General features: G+C 36.7%; 1 protein-coding gene and 1 long non-coding RNA gene across 3 annotated transcripts in view; one reads left to right on the forward strand and one right to left on the reverse strand.

Annotated features, from left to right (window-relative positions):
- The window catches only part of NEGR1 (neuronal growth regulator 1), an 874,525-nt gene that overhangs the window by 815,190 nt on the left and 43,635 nt on the right, over positions 1-15,700 (forward strand). The window lies entirely within an intron of this gene.
- Positions 1-15,700, reverse strand: part of LOC109024774 (uncharacterized) — a 417,600-nt gene that overhangs the window by 36,010 nt on the left and 365,890 nt on the right. The gene's annotated exons all lie outside the window — the stretch shown is intronic.

The following is a 15,700-nucleotide window of genomic DNA, read 5'->3' on the forward strand; positions in this document are numbered from 1 at the left end:
AATGCATGATCCAATAAAAGAACAAAAGAAATACCCAGGTTCTTACAGCATACCCACAGCTAGCTTCATCCGATTTTCTTACTATTCCTTTCCCCTCTGATTTTCTTGTACAGTTACGTATTATCAAATGTAACTATAAACACAAAACTATGCACACTTACATCCATAACATATCTTTCTAAGTCTTCTTAATTTTGCCAACACTAATTAATTATTCCTTTTGAGAAACACAATAATAAATGAAATTTGGTACCAAAACATGTGTATCACTTGATTGACTGATTGTTTTTAAGAAGCTGCAACTAAAAGATTATTTTTCAGTGGCCTTTATATTCTCTTATAAAGAAATTGTTGGGGTTATTGTTTTCAACACATCTTAATGGCTCCTCTAACTGCTCTCCCAGTGTAATCTCTGGCTTTTAGTACAAAAGCTTCTCTCCCTCCACTCCCAAGGTAAAATCATTTGAAGTATCTTCTTCTATGATTGGCCTGATGCTCACAGTCACCAGGCTGGTAGGGGGTCATCCTGCTGGGCAAGGTCCTGCTTTCTAAGGCCTGCTTTGCACTACAAAAGGGAACTACCTTGAGAGCACCTATTAGTGCTTGATTTTCCTCTTTGCATCTCCATTGCCCTCTACCTGGCATGCTATCATGAAAGGGCTCTTCTTCTAAAAGGGTCTGTTGAATTCCCAAATACCAGCTTTAAAATCTTTACTTGATCTTAAAAGAGTTGTTCTATCCTGAGAGAGAAGAATAAAAGGCATCTCTAACAAATTTAGGCCATTCCCACTTAAGGAACAATTAGAGGTTTCACACTATTTCCCCCTCAGTGCATTAGATTACATCATTGATTTTACTTATAAGAGGATTTTATTTAAAATTTTAGATGCAATTATCTACTACTCTAACAGAGCTAATAGTTTTATAACACCTAGTTTAAAAGAATAATGGTGAATAAATTAATTTATCTAAATACATGTATGATTTAGTAATTAGAATCAAAATTTCAGGGATAACAGAGCAGGGTTCGAATCCCACTCTGCCAGTTGTTCTGCCACTGTGGCAACTTGAGCTGTTGACTGACCACTTTAAGATCCCATTTCCTCATGGACTAAGGGGCCTGTGAAGATTACATAAGAGTTATGCAAAGCCTTTATAACAATGCCTACTTCACAGCATTTAAAGAGAAAATGACCTTGGCTGTATTCTCTCAACCTCTTCATAGCTCTCTCCATTCATTTATACTTCCTCTCCCCAGTAATAAGTTTCTTTCAAGCTAAAAATCCATCTTCTCATCAGCCATTAATGTAGATTGCCTCTTTCCAGGGCCATCGTATGGATATTTGATATTGGGCACATGTCTGAGATTCATTTGTGACATTTATATAAGTCAGATGGGAAGATTAGACATAAGCAAACAGTGTGTTCCTCTGTCAACATTTGTTCAGCCTTCTGTGGGAAATACCAAGAGAACTTATTAGAGTAATTTGCAAAATTTTGTCGGCCAGTTTGCTTATTCAAATTGGAAACTGATTATGCATTCAGGCTTTATAAAGAGAATAAATGAGTTCAAACTTCTTCAACGAAAATGAAAGTAAGACCTTCAAATTTGGCAATCATGACCAAATTCAGGGTGTTAATTTAGCTAATTATGCAAATCTTAAAGACAATCATTTAGAAGTGGTCTGTATTATTATAAAAAGTATGCATTAGGATAATGTATGATGTTTTAAAAAGAAAACTTCTGTGACATGATAGATTGGCAAAAAATTTTCATGATATTTTTGTTAATTTGGCCAAAGACTTGGAACAGCTTCCCTTTATTGAGAATAACAATAGACAATCATGTTTATTAGCCATTAAAGAGTTTTATAATTGATATTGTAAATAGGTGACACTGGATGAACACCCATTGATTGAAAATAAAACAACAGTTTTTCAATAACAAAGAAGACAAGTAAGCCCTGAGTAGAAAGTTCACCATACATGACAAACACAAGATAGATATATTTTATTTTCAGACACCAGCAAGCTTAAAAATAAATTATTTGGCAATGATGTGGGATAAGTTTTTTTTTTTGAAGTATATAACTGGAGCTAAAAGAAAAACAAAAACCCTTCTACTTTATTTTTATCATTAATGTATTTTGTTCAGGCCCAGGCAAATTGCAAAGTAGGCAAAAGCATTAATTTGTTTCTGGCATTTTCTCCTCTTTGTCTTGTACCTGGTGTCCATATATATTTCTTCCAACTATGGAGTGCCTTCTGACATCTTTCTCCAGATAACTTCAAAATTTTCCCTGCTTTATCACACCATCTAAACCTACCTGAGAGTTCATTACCTCAGGACCCTATCATAGGCTTGATGACAGTGAGTAAAATATCTAATACTTATTGAGAAGCCCTTTACACAAGATACACTAAGTATCATATTATCTGATATAATATTCAAAACAATCTTATAAGATAGATGCAGTTTTTAAGATCCTTGTTTTATAATTGAGAAGAGCAAGGCTTACAGAGATTAAGAAAATTGCCCATCAGGGCTTGAAGACCAAGGTGAAGAAACGTAGCTGCCTAGGGTACAAAATGGAAGATGGGAGTCACTTGCAGAGCTGTGAGTAAGAACCTACTTAAATTTTGTGCCCTGGCCCTAGGTGACTTGTTTGCCTTACCTTAACCCAGGCCCTGTCGTCCATATCACACAAACAATGTCTGAAACAACTGAAGCAGTCTAGACTGACTGCAGAGCTTGTACTTGGACCGATGTCAGCAACACTATCCCACCACAGAAATGCTATTGGTATTGATCAATTCACAGTTCACAATATGTAATTTTTTGAGAAAAAAATTTCCAGCCTGAAATATGTGTTGTTCATTCATTTATTCAACTAACATTAGTTATCTACTATAATACCAATTCTGTGCTTACTTAGTAATATGTACTTTGAAGGGACAGAAAATATATGGTGCTGACTTTTATAGCACTAAAAGATATGGAAGTAGAAGCAGACATTAATGAAGTAATCATACAAATGAACATAAATTGCAACTGTGACAAGTACCATGAATAAATACATGGTACTGTGATTGTCAATAGTACTGATATTTGACCCATTTGGGTATTCTTAGGAAGTTATGATTGAGCTAATATTCAAAGGATAAGGAAATCACTATGGGAAAGAACTAAAGGAATTCTAGGCACGGAGGCAGGTAGGCATAGCCTCATGCATAAGTATACAATGCAGAAAGTAATAAATTGTGCAAAGAAATCATTTGGATGTTCAGGTTGAGTGTTCTGACAGGACACAGTTATGGCCTTTAGCATGGATGTTAGTGGATGGGCAGGATTTGAACTTACTGACATGGGACAAGGAGGCCATTGTAGGCAGAGGGATTAGTAAGAGCAAAGAGATAAAGGTAAAAAAAAAAAGCTTAAATGGGTACAAAGGAAAGTTTGCATGGATAACGGTATGGCAGGTAAGACATAAAGAATAAGTTAGGACTAGATCATCAGGGGATTTAAATGCCAGCCCAATTTGATGGGCAGCAGAAAGTCTTTGAAGTCTATTAAGTGTGGAAGTGACATACTTAGAACTATAAACTTTAATCAGGAAGCCTCATATTAGTGGAGAAAACAAAAATTAAAGTATGAGATCACTCTCATCTCAGATTAGTGAACCATTTGAGACATTATCTTGAAATCTACAGGGAGACTTTGTTTTTTTATTTTTCCTTAGAAGAGTATTAGAGAAGACTTTATGGAAGAGAAAATCTTAAAGCTGTTCTTTTAAAGTTAAGTTAGCTGTTATTGGAAGAAAAGTCGTCCCCAAGTTGGAATAGTATTTTCCAAAATATTGACTAAAAGATGGTAGGGGAGAACTTAATTTTTACTTAAAGAAAGATGTTTAAAGCAATGGAAAGCAATAAATGAGACAAGAATTTTATTTTATTTTATTTTATTTTATTATTTTATTTATTTATCTAATGGCCAGAACTGATAAAGAACTTGAAGCTCAAACTCTGGAACTTGGTTTGATCTGTGTATCAGGGAAGGTTTTGAGGAATGGGGTGACATGATCAAAGAGGCAGAGGGGAGATAACTTTGTCAGAGACACATGGAACTGATGGAAACTAAGAGATACTGAGGCATGAAAGCTGATAAAGAAAAAGTTAAAGTCATTTAGCTAACAAATGACCAAGTGCTGTGTTCAATATAAATATATGTCAAAGATGTATTTGATTAACATTCAGAGAAGGATCTAGAAATATATGTCCTATGTTACCATGAAGAAGTCAGATTCCTTAATTCAGTCATTCATCCACTTAATGGATATGTATTATGTGCCATATATGCCAGACACTGTGAAAGGAACTGGACTCACAAAGTTAATAGAGATGGAATCCCAACCTCCAAGATGCTTATGGATTACTGGTATGATCAAAGCCATATCAAAATTGACCAGCAAAGAGACAATCTAAATGAAATTATACAGAAATAGAATGCAATTTGACATTCAAAAATAAATATTTAATTAGGACCTGCTATGTGAAAAGTATAACTATAGTGGGCACTACATAGGTTACTGTTAAATCTGCAGCCTTCTGCTAGTTATCAAAGAGCCTACAAGCGATGTGAGTTTGCAAAGCACAAATACACAGTAGGTTAAAACAGGACAATGTTTAATCTAATGACAAAGGAATGGTATGTATAATAAGAGTTTATGGGAATTTAGAACATTTAAAGAATATAATGGCAGTAAGCAATAACTTACTGAGCAGTCAGGTCTTAGGCTACACCTTGATGGAGCAATGGAATTTGCATGCAGCCTAGCCAAGAGATTCACATTATCCTGGAATGAATAAATGAGCTCTTCAGAGTAGCAATGTGGTACAAGGAAAAGGACTCAAACTTTGCAGTCAAATAGATCTAGGATAAAAGACTTGTATATCTGTGTGATTTTTTTAGAGACATAACTTCTTTGAGCCTTACCTTTCTTATAAAATAGGAAAACTGGCCAGGCGCGGTGGCTCACGCCTGTAATCCCAGCACTTTGGGAGGCCAAGGTGGGCAGATCACGAGGTCAGGAGATCGAGAGCATCCTGGCTAACACAGTGAAACCCCGTCTCTACTAAAAATACAAAAAAATTCGCTGGGTGTGGTGGCGGGTGCCTGTAATCCCAGCTACTCAGGAGGCTGAGGCAGGAGAATGGCATGAACCCAGGAGGCGGAGCTTGCAGTGAGCCGAGATCTCGCCACTGCACTCCAGCCTGGGCGACAGAGCAAGACTCCATCTCAAAAAAAAAAAAAAAAGAAAAAAAGAAAGAAAGAAAAAGAAAAAGGAAAACTAATAATAGGTCTTATTTCATATTGTTGCTGTAAGAACTAAAAGAAATTATTTATAAAAAGTCAGGTCCAAGTATTTACATATAAAAATGTTAATGTCCTCGCTGAATTCGCAATACAAAAACTTGCTAAACAGTAATCTGTATAAGAACAGAGATGCTGTCTCTCTTGTTTCCTCTTTTTCCTAGGACCTTGCATAATCCCTGAATCATACAAAGATAACAAACATGCCACGAATGACTGAAAGAATTAAAAGTGGGTTTGGGTGTCATGAGCAGATCTATCTTTGTGACAGAGTTCATGTAGGACAGAGCTGAGGGAAAATATTGAAAATTGAAGTAGAAGCTTGATAATTTTCTTTGGATCTTAGCTTTACCTTTTAGGCAGTAAAGCATCATTGAAAGCCCTTAAGCAGGGGATTGACAAGATGAAGTGGTACATTATGAATATTATTCTGGCAGCCAGGTAGTGGGGAGAACAGAGGAGGATTTAGACCACATGAGAGTGGAATCACTGGTGGGGTGGGGTGGAGAATGTGGTAGACAAAGGGTAGAAGTGAGATGCCTTGTGAATGAAGAATCCCAGGACCCAGTGGCTGACTGATGAAGAGAGAAAAAGGAAGGAAGAGATGTGAGGACTCTCAGAAGCCAGAGGAAGATAATAATATTTCCACAGATACCAATTCCGGAAGCAACAAAGAGTAAACAACAACCACCTTCCCAGAACAGGACACATTCAAGACTAAAGCTAGTAAAGTCCCAAGCAAACTGAGACAAGTTAGTTCTTCATCCCATTTCACCCAACTGGACTCAAATTACCAGCATGCCAAAATAAAAACATTTTTAAAACTGGAAAAGCAGGTATAGAAATGTGCAGAAAGTATCAAAAAGAAAAAAAGAAATTGACTTAGCTGTATAGCGATACATGGCAAAATTGTAAAAACATGTCCACAGGTGCTAATTGTACTGATTTATGTGTGTCTTATGAGAAATTAGTGGAATTTTTTGAATTTTCTTTGCGTCTGAACTTTCCATAGAAGTTGGTGTAATTACAACATAAGAACTCTCCTACAAGTATGTCATGATGACTGGCCATGAGCCAGCCATTGCGGGGAAGAAAAAAATGATTAAAGTACATTTACCTGCCTTTCAAAATAGTCAGGACCCTTACAGTCTGAGCAGACCTGGGAATGCGTTGTTATCTGGATAATGTGCTTTCTACCAGTGCTATGAATAAAGAGGGACACAGCAGTAGGATAAATCCTTCATTCTAGTGAAAGTACCCTTACTGAGGCCAGGTGTGATGGTTCATTGTTGCAATCCTAGCAGTTTGAGAGGTTGAGGCAAGAGAATTGCTTGAGACCAGGAGTTTGAGACCAGCCTGGTCAATACAGTGAGACCCCATCACTACAAAAATAAACAAATAAATAAATACATAAAAAAAATTTTTTAAGTGCCCTTACTGTAACTTAGCAATTATTCCCTTCTGTGGACCAGGTTTTTCAGAGTGCTTCTTTGCTTAAAGTCTCAACATACATATCTCTTCGTTGTACCTAAGCAAGTACTTAACTATATTTTTAAACCTTAAAGAAATCTTGGAAGTCATCTAATTTAACTATAGTTTGAAATTTTGGTTATATAGCTATATATCATTTTTATTCCCATATATTTAGAAATAATTACAGTTGCATGACTTTGTTGAAAAAGTGCATGTTACGATTATCTGTATATTTTGGAAATTCTGAACCAACTGGCATATCTAAGGAGCAACACATGATACTGCAGTGAAACATACACTGTAAACTGAAGTCTTATGTCTTTGGGCTTATGAGTCACAGAAGATGGAAAGGAGACAGGAAAACAAGTATATAATTAGACAGTGATAAATCATAAATTAAGAATTTTAACTTGGAGACATAAAAATGTAATAAAGTGCAGATAAAAGTAGCAGCCTGATACTCAAAAGATATTTTTTTGAGACAGAGTCTTGCTCGATGGCCAGGCTGGAGTGCAGTGGTGTGATCTCAGCTCACTGCAACCTCCGCCTCCTGGGTTCAAGCGATTCCCCTGCCTCAGCCTCCTGAGTAGCTGGGACTAAAGGTGCGTGCCACCACACCCAGCTGATTTTTTGTATTTTAGTAGAGCCGGGGTTTTATCATGTTGGCCAGGATGGTCTCGATCTCCTGACCTTGTGATCTGCCTGCCTCACCCTCCCAAAGTGCCGAGATTACAGGCGTGAGCCACTGTGCCTGGCCAGTCAAAAGATCTTAATTCAAGTGCCACCTTTGCTTAAAGCTTACAGGATGAACTTGAATAAGCTGCTTAATGATATTAGACTTTCATCTGATCACCTACATTCATTCATTCAGTCATTCAGTCATTCAATTAATACTTATTCAGAGACTTAGGAGTAAGGGAGTGTAGGTATTATGTACCGAATAATATATTAGGCTCAAGGGCAGGGTTTTTTAATCTCAGCACTATTGGTATTTTGAGTTAAATACTGAGTTTCTCCTGGAATTGTAGAAAATGTTGACATATTTGTACAAGAACTGGTTCTTGGAGACTAAGTAGAGGAAAATAATGGATGGCATCTTCAGAATGCCATAATTGGACTCAATGAATCATTTCCAACTAGTATTCAAAATGTAAGTCCTTTGTAGACACTCCTACTGCTCACTTACATCTGTGCCCATCCCTAAAGTGATCGCTGTGGGATCTGCCTGGCCAAGCCTGTGGAGTATGCCAACCCCCAGGCTAGGGCTGGAGAAGGATAGGGCCATCCCACAAGTTATGAGTGGGAAAAAATGGTGTCCTAAGGAAAGATGCTAGGCAAGATAAAACCTTCAGTGTCCACTATAGTAGTTTATAAAGACTTTTTGCATTTGTTATTACATTTCATCCCCCAATCTGTGGTATAGGTAGGCACATCTTATGAGTCATTTTCTAAGCAAGGCAAGAGAAAGAAGTGATCTGTTCAAGCTTACATAATTAGTAAGTGATGGAGCCAAAACCTGAAGCTGGACCTTCTGGTCCCAAATGTTATACTCTTTCCATTTCTCATGCTTCCACTTGAGTGTTTTCTACCCAACTCAGGATATGGGGATCCACATTGTAAGAGTGGAAGGTAAATTTTTTTAAAACCACAAGGAAACCTGGATATTTGGATAAATTGTAAATTATCCTTGTCTCAGAAGCAAATTAAGAAGCATTTCAAAGAAATGTCATGATTGGATGTCAGAAGATGAAAAAAAAATGTCACAGTAGAGGTAATTGCTTTGATAAGTATCTATGTGGGAGATATTATTGACATCCAAGAATCTTTCCATCAAGTAATGGGACAAAGAATTGAATTAAATAGAAAAAGAAAGTTGGATCCAGAACTAATGACAATAGACAAAGTCACCATAAGCTCTAAAAAGGAGAAAAGCAGAAAATCCACTCTAGTAAAAATTTCTTGAAAACAAAAATTCACAGGAAATGCAAAAACTAAGTTAGCAAAAACTAAGAGTAATTTAAATTGTCACTTGATGCCAATGAACAGAGAGTTGCTGTTAAGGTGGGTGGAGAATATATTAATACTGGGAATATTCTTGAGAAATGAAGACATTAAGTCTATGGAAAAAGATTTAAGTTCAAAAATAAGAAAGTGAGCTCATGAATTAGGGCCGAAGAGAAGAAAAATGTAAAACCACTGGGGCAGTTAGACACCAGTGTTTGTGGGTGAAAAACTAACATTTGCAGCATAATTGTGGCTCAGTTTAGAGTAAAGGAAAAGGGCAGAGGTTATTTCTTTTGTATAGAATTCTGATTTCTAATCTTTTGACTACTGAGTGTAGGGCTTTCTCCATTTAGTACTGTTCCCCATCAGTGAACAATCTGCTCAGAACCATTCCAGAGTTCATGCTGATCCTTATTAGCTTTTCATTTCCCTGGGAGTTTCTCTCTGACACAAACAATACTTTCCAGTTACAAACAATTCTGCAGTATAAAATATCATGGAGGGCAATAGCACTTGCTTGTATTTCTTTTCCCTACATCTTATTGAAAAAGCTGCTGGCATTATTTCAGGTCATTCTCCAGACTGGTAAAAATTGTAATTCCATCAATGATAAGCTGATTTGTTTCTGGTTTTTCTATTTCTTGCCCGTCTTGGCATAAAAAATTGGACTAATCATTGTTGTTTTCCTATGAAAGTAAATGCAAGATTATTTATATCTTGGGCATTGAATGACATTTTACACTAAACATGCTATGTTGAGTATTATGGCTTACTTATCACAGGACAAGGTATTTGAGAGTTTCAAATGCTATATCCAAAGCTTACCTAATATTGCAACCCTGTCCCTGCAAGCCAGGGACAGTTTATTATATAATTAAAAGAGCTATTTCACTAAGACCCCACTGCATGCCCTTGGTTGCAACTCAGGTAGAACATAAAGATGACACAGAACTTGTAGAAGATTAGTTGAAGAATATCCCGCTCCCTGAATCCATAAAACACGTCTCTGAATTCAAGCCTACATCATCTGCCCTTAAAAGTATAATAGCTTCTTCAGTTTTCAACTGTCACTGCATTTCTGTACTTTCAAAAAGCTATTGAGACGCTTGGAGTATGAAAGATGCTATATAAAACCAAATTTAATTCCATAGTCTTCCAGTAATTTGCCTCATAAATACTTCTTGGAGTAGTGAAATACTTTTGGTCATAGAAATAAAACTTATGTATTCATGACCTATGTATTATTTCATCTTCTTGGAAGTCAAAGGACTATCTCTGTGTTTATGCTACTGAAATAAATCTGTTATATGTATTTTTATAAAGGTTGTTAAGACATGTTACATTGTTGTTGGAGGTGGCATTATTATCTGTTGTGGTTTTTTTCTTTGTTTTTTTTGTTTCTTTGTTTGCAATTACTGTACTTTTAATGCACTTTCTTAGTCATTTTAAGTGAATTGGCTGAAATTTTTCTTCATTAATAACTACTTTTATTTCTGTGAAATCTCATAATTTCATAGGTATTTGGAAATGTTAGCAAAACCTTATGGTAAGGAAAAATGAATAAGGGAAATGTCAACCCAAACAGGCTTCCAAATCACTACCAAGAACACAGTAGGAACCTTATTTGGCTTTGAGAAAAGGGCATGGATTTAATGATTACTCAAGTCCATATTTTTTCCAGTGAATTCTTTCTTCACATAATCTTTTCTCACTCTAAGCATGTCTAGAAACAATCCTTTTATCTTGACCCATTGAAGCCCCTGCTGTATCTAGAACATTAAATGAGAAATTTCAACACTTTAGTTGTAAAAGTCAGAAATCATTTTCAAATCTTGTAGCAATGTAGATTACTACTTTAACAAGAAAACTTGTTAAAAGTGAAAGCAAAAGAAAACCACTAAGATATTCTGTCAAATGTAATGTGTAGTGATATCATTGAGGATGACCTTTGCATCTCTGCACTAGGTAAATCTAAGGATATGAGATTAAACCATCCAATTCGATGCTCAAAAATAAAATAAAAGGAGATTCATGGCAATCATGAATGGATATGTGTGAGTGTGTATATGTGTGTTGGGGGGTTTACAAATGGCACAATTTATCAAGTATCAGGAACTACTCTTTGTCTTATAGTAAAATTACAACTATTTGCAATGAAAGACTGTCTCATGATGTTATAGTGGAATTTTGTTCATCTAATTTAGCTATTAATTTTGAATCCCTACTGGTGCTTGAGGAAAAGGTGTGGGTGCAAAAGTATGTAACATATGGACCTGTCCTAAAAGAATTTAAGCTCTAGTGAAGATTACATGTGCAAAAATAAAATTCCACTTGGGATTCATTGTTTTCAGGAATATGTACTTGAATATAGAATAGGATTATCTAATATTTTTAATGAGCCTCCTCAGATTTAAAATATCCTATTTCAGAGGAAATTTAAATACTTGCTTTTATAAAACTGGTAGCATAATTTTCACACAGTCTCCTCAAGGAAAAGAACAGAGCTCTGTCCATTGCTGTATGCATAGTATTGGCCTCAATTTCAACAGCTAGTCCCTGTGGAGTAAGTAGTGATACCACCTACATGCCTGTAATCATAGCACTTTGGGAGGCTGAGGTCGGGGGATCATCTGAGGTTAGGAGTTTGAGACCAGCCTGGCCAATGTGGTGAAACCCTGTCTCTACTAAAAATACAAAAAAATTATCTGGGCGTGGTGGTGGGCACCTGTAATCCCAGCTACTCGGGAGGCTGAGGCAGGAGAATCACTTGAACCCAGGAGGCAGAGGTTGCAGTGAGCCGAGATTGTGCCACTACACTCCAGTCTGGGCAACAAGAGCAAAACTTTGACTCAAAAAAAAAAAAAAATCTGTAGCACTACTGTGTGCCTCTTAGTTGCACTGGTTCTTTCCTGGGATCATTTTTTCACTGTAGAATTAGCTAAAGTAAAAAAACCTCAGAACTTTGTTAGAATATGCTAAAGCAGTTTAAGAACTTCTGACATGATGATATTAAAGCTTCTATTTTGAACAAACCTGTCTGCCCTACTTAAGGGAGCACCCAAGTACTCTGGGACTGGGAGCGGCATCTTCCAAATGTCCCACTGGTGTGATTGATTGATAAATGAAAAGTGATTACTAGTCTGGAGGAGAGGAGGTTAGAATATGACCTTTCTCTGAATTCCAGTACTCTAGAGATTACACCTGTCAAATATTTTAAAAACATGGAAGACAATGAGGAGGCTACACTATTGCTACCCAGAGTCAATTTCACTTTTTTTAAAAATGTGTATTTTTTTCACACTGTAAGTAATATTTAATCATTAATGATTATCTGGGAAGTACAGAAACAAAAGAAAAAGTTACCCTTATTTTCTTGTTTTCCTTTTTTTTTTTTCTTTTTTTCCCTGAGACGGAGTCTTACTCTGCACCCAGGCTGGAGTGCAGTGGTGCCATCTCAGCTCACTGCAACCTCCACGTTTTGGGTTCAAGCGATTCTCCTGCCTCAGCCTCCCAAGTACCTGGGATTACAGGCATGCGCCACCATGCCCAGCTAATTTTTTTTGTATTTCTAGTAGCGACAGGATTTCACCCTGTTGGCCAGGCTAGTCTCAAACTCCTGACCTCAAGAGATCTGCCTGCCTCAGCCTCCCAAAGTGCTGGGATTACAGGCATGAGCCACCATGCCCAGCCAAAGTTACCCTTATTTTCAACATCCAAAGATAACCACTATTGACATTAAATCTCTTTTAATATTATGTATTAGAAGTCCCTCTAAAAAATGTGTCTTATATTTTAGTTATATATAGTATTTACAATTTAAATGATACATTAGAGAGTTACAATTACTTTGTAATACTGCACATTGCTGTGCCACAGATTTTGCTGTGCATTGAATTAATAACAGATAGTTTGCTTGTAAATAATAACATTCTAGGCCAGGTGTGGTGGCTCACACCTGTAATCCCAGCACTTTGGGAGGCTGTGGCGGGTGGATCAAGAGGTCAGGAGTTTGAGACAAACCTAACCAACATGGTGAAACCCCGTCTCTACTAAAAATACAAAAATTAGCCAGGCGTGGTGGCACGCCCATGTAATCCCAGGTACTCAGGTGGCTGAGGCAGGATAATCGCTTGAACCCAGGAGGTGGAGGTTGCAGTGAGCTAAGAGTGGACCACTGCACTCTAGCCTGGGCAACAGAGCAAGACTCTGTCTCAAAAAAAAAAAAATCTATATAAAATTCCAAAAAGTCTTAAAATTGGTGAAAATAAAAGACAAATATAAAAATAAATTTATTCATTAAAAAATTCCTGGCTTATATCATTCAATGAGAATACCAAGAAAAATTATAAAAATCCAGCCTTACAAGAACATATTAAACAATGTGGTCTAAGATTTGAAGTTCTAAGACATGAGATTGAGCCCTGAGTCCATTTAATGATCATGTAACCTCGAGCATATCAATAAATCTTCCCAAACCTTAGTTCCACCATGTATAAAATGAAGATAATAAAGATTTCTTTGAAAACTTGTTGAGAATTAAGTGATATAATGTACATGGAATTCTGTTATAAACTTTTAAAGTGCTACTCAAATGACACTAGCACATAATTTAATAATTTGAACTTAAAATTTACTTCTTAAATTCAATTGTCAAAACGAAATTATAGTTATCTTTATCTGCCATTATATAATTGTTCACAGAATGTAACTTAAAGTTAGTACTACCAACAAGGACTGTTTTCCAAATCAAAAAACTTACAGGTAGCTTCAGTGCTCAGATTTGAACATCAATAAGCTGACCCCTCTATCCAAATAATAGCTCTAAATGCAGTTTTGTTTTATCTTTTCCATAAAAGTGATTGTGAAAAATTTGCAAAACTTTAAATATAGGCACCACTGAATATAGTTTTAGTCAGTGTAAATAGTGTCAAATCAAGTGAGGTTAGCCACTTTAATTGGGCTAGCTTATATTGTGAAACAATAAAATTTTCATATGAATGATTGAACTTTTGCACTAACTCTTATACCTCTCTCAATCTAGATATTACAATAGTGAAAATGAATTCTGATATGATCAGGTTAGGGTTCATAGAGTTGAGGGAGCCACTGACTGTAGGAAGTATCTATTACTTCCTATGGGTAGTGCAGATTATGTCATCACGCCTCAAAGTAAATTGTACACAAAGTATGAAAGCATTGTGCTTTCATACCATCTCAATGACAGCCTCGGGTTCCTCTTTGACAACCCAAGTAAATTTAACAAAGACGTGGCATCAAACCATATTACAAGCATCTTGAAAGAGGCGGAAATGAGAAGTAATGAGATTTTATCCTATGCCCCTTTATGGTGCAGTTGTCACTGAAATCAAAGATTCCAGAAAGCTCTTTTTGATATGACCTACAATGTTTACTATGGTACAGTTTGACCTAATTGTATAAATTACATCTAAGTTGAGGAGCACCTTGACCTTCTTTGTGTTTTTGTCAGACTGTGTTTGTGGTCAGCCTGCCCTGAGTCTGTTGGGAGACTTTGCCCTACTGCTCATTCTCAGAGCTGTCTGCCTCTAAAATGTTGCATAATTTTCTCTAATCTCTCTCAGCGACATTTTTTTTTAATTTGAGATGGAGTCTCCCTCTCTCGCCCAGGCTGGAGTGCAGTGGTGCAATCTCTGCTCACTGCAACCTCCACCTCCTGGGCTCAAGCGATTCTCCTGCCTCAGCCTCCTGAGTAGCTGGGACTACAGGCGTATGCCACCATGCATGGCTAATTTTTTTATTTTTAGTAGAGATGCGGTTTTGCCATCTTGGCCAGGCTGGTCTTGAACTCCTGACCTCAACTGATCCGCCCACTTCAGTCTCCCAAAGTGCTGGGATTACAGGCGTGAGCCACCACACCCAGCCTCAGCCACTTCTTACCAATAACTTCTCTTATCTGTCAGGACACAAGCAATAATGCTCTCTCTGTCTGTGTCTTTTTTTTTTTTTTTTCTCTCAGAGCAGGTACTTCAAGTAGTCTCTTCTTCTAAGCTCCGTTCAGCCTCATTTCTAGGCTTTCCTTTTAACACTGACCAAAGGTGCCAAACACTAAAATTTCTAAATAACCTTTCAGTGATCGGAAAACAGTGTTTCCCTTGGTCAAGCAGTAAAAGAAAAGTTTATACAGTCTTTCTCTTAAGTCAGTTTGTTCTTTCCCATTTCATTCAACCCTGTGAAAGGATTAAAAATGCAAGTATATTGAAGAGGTTCCTCTTCCAGTCCCCAGAACAAATGTATGTTTTTATTCTTTTCCTTTTAGTTTTTTCTTATTGTAGGAGAAATAATTTCCATGATAAAATTTTGGTTGTTTAAACTACTTTGAAAAGAAAGAGGACTTACAGAAAAGAATATTTCATTCATTCATTCACTCAATAAAATTATACTAGGCAATTGGTTAAGCTCGTTCTAGTCATTGTGAACACAAAGATGAAGAAAGCATAGCGAGTGCCTCATAGTCCCTTAGGGAGAAAATGTATAAACAGGGAGATAAATTCAAGTTACGTTCAAACACTGGGCAGTACAGATGATGAAATTAACTGTATTAGGAAGGACAGGAAAGGCTTTTCAAAGATGGTAAAGTATGAATAGAGATTTAAAGGAATAGTAGAATCCAGCAGGTAGAAAAGATCGGGGTAAAGTCACTCTAGGTGCAGAAGAGTTTTACTCCCTTGCTGTTCACAGAACTGCAAATAAAGCAAAGTAATTGCATGGAAAGCAGCAACCATATTCTTCATAGCATCATATGGGACTAAGAAGCTTGAATTATATCCTAAGACACTGGAATATTTTGATCTGGAAAATGATTTATATCAGTGG

Source organism: Gorilla gorilla, chromosome 1 (genome assembly GCF_029281585.2).
Source record: "Gorilla gorilla gorilla isolate KB3781 chromosome 1, NHGRI_mGorGor1-v2.1_pri, whole genome shotgun sequence".
In the NCBI taxonomy this organism is placed as follows: domain Eukaryota; kingdom Metazoa; phylum Chordata; class Mammalia; order Primates; family Hominidae; genus Gorilla; species Gorilla gorilla.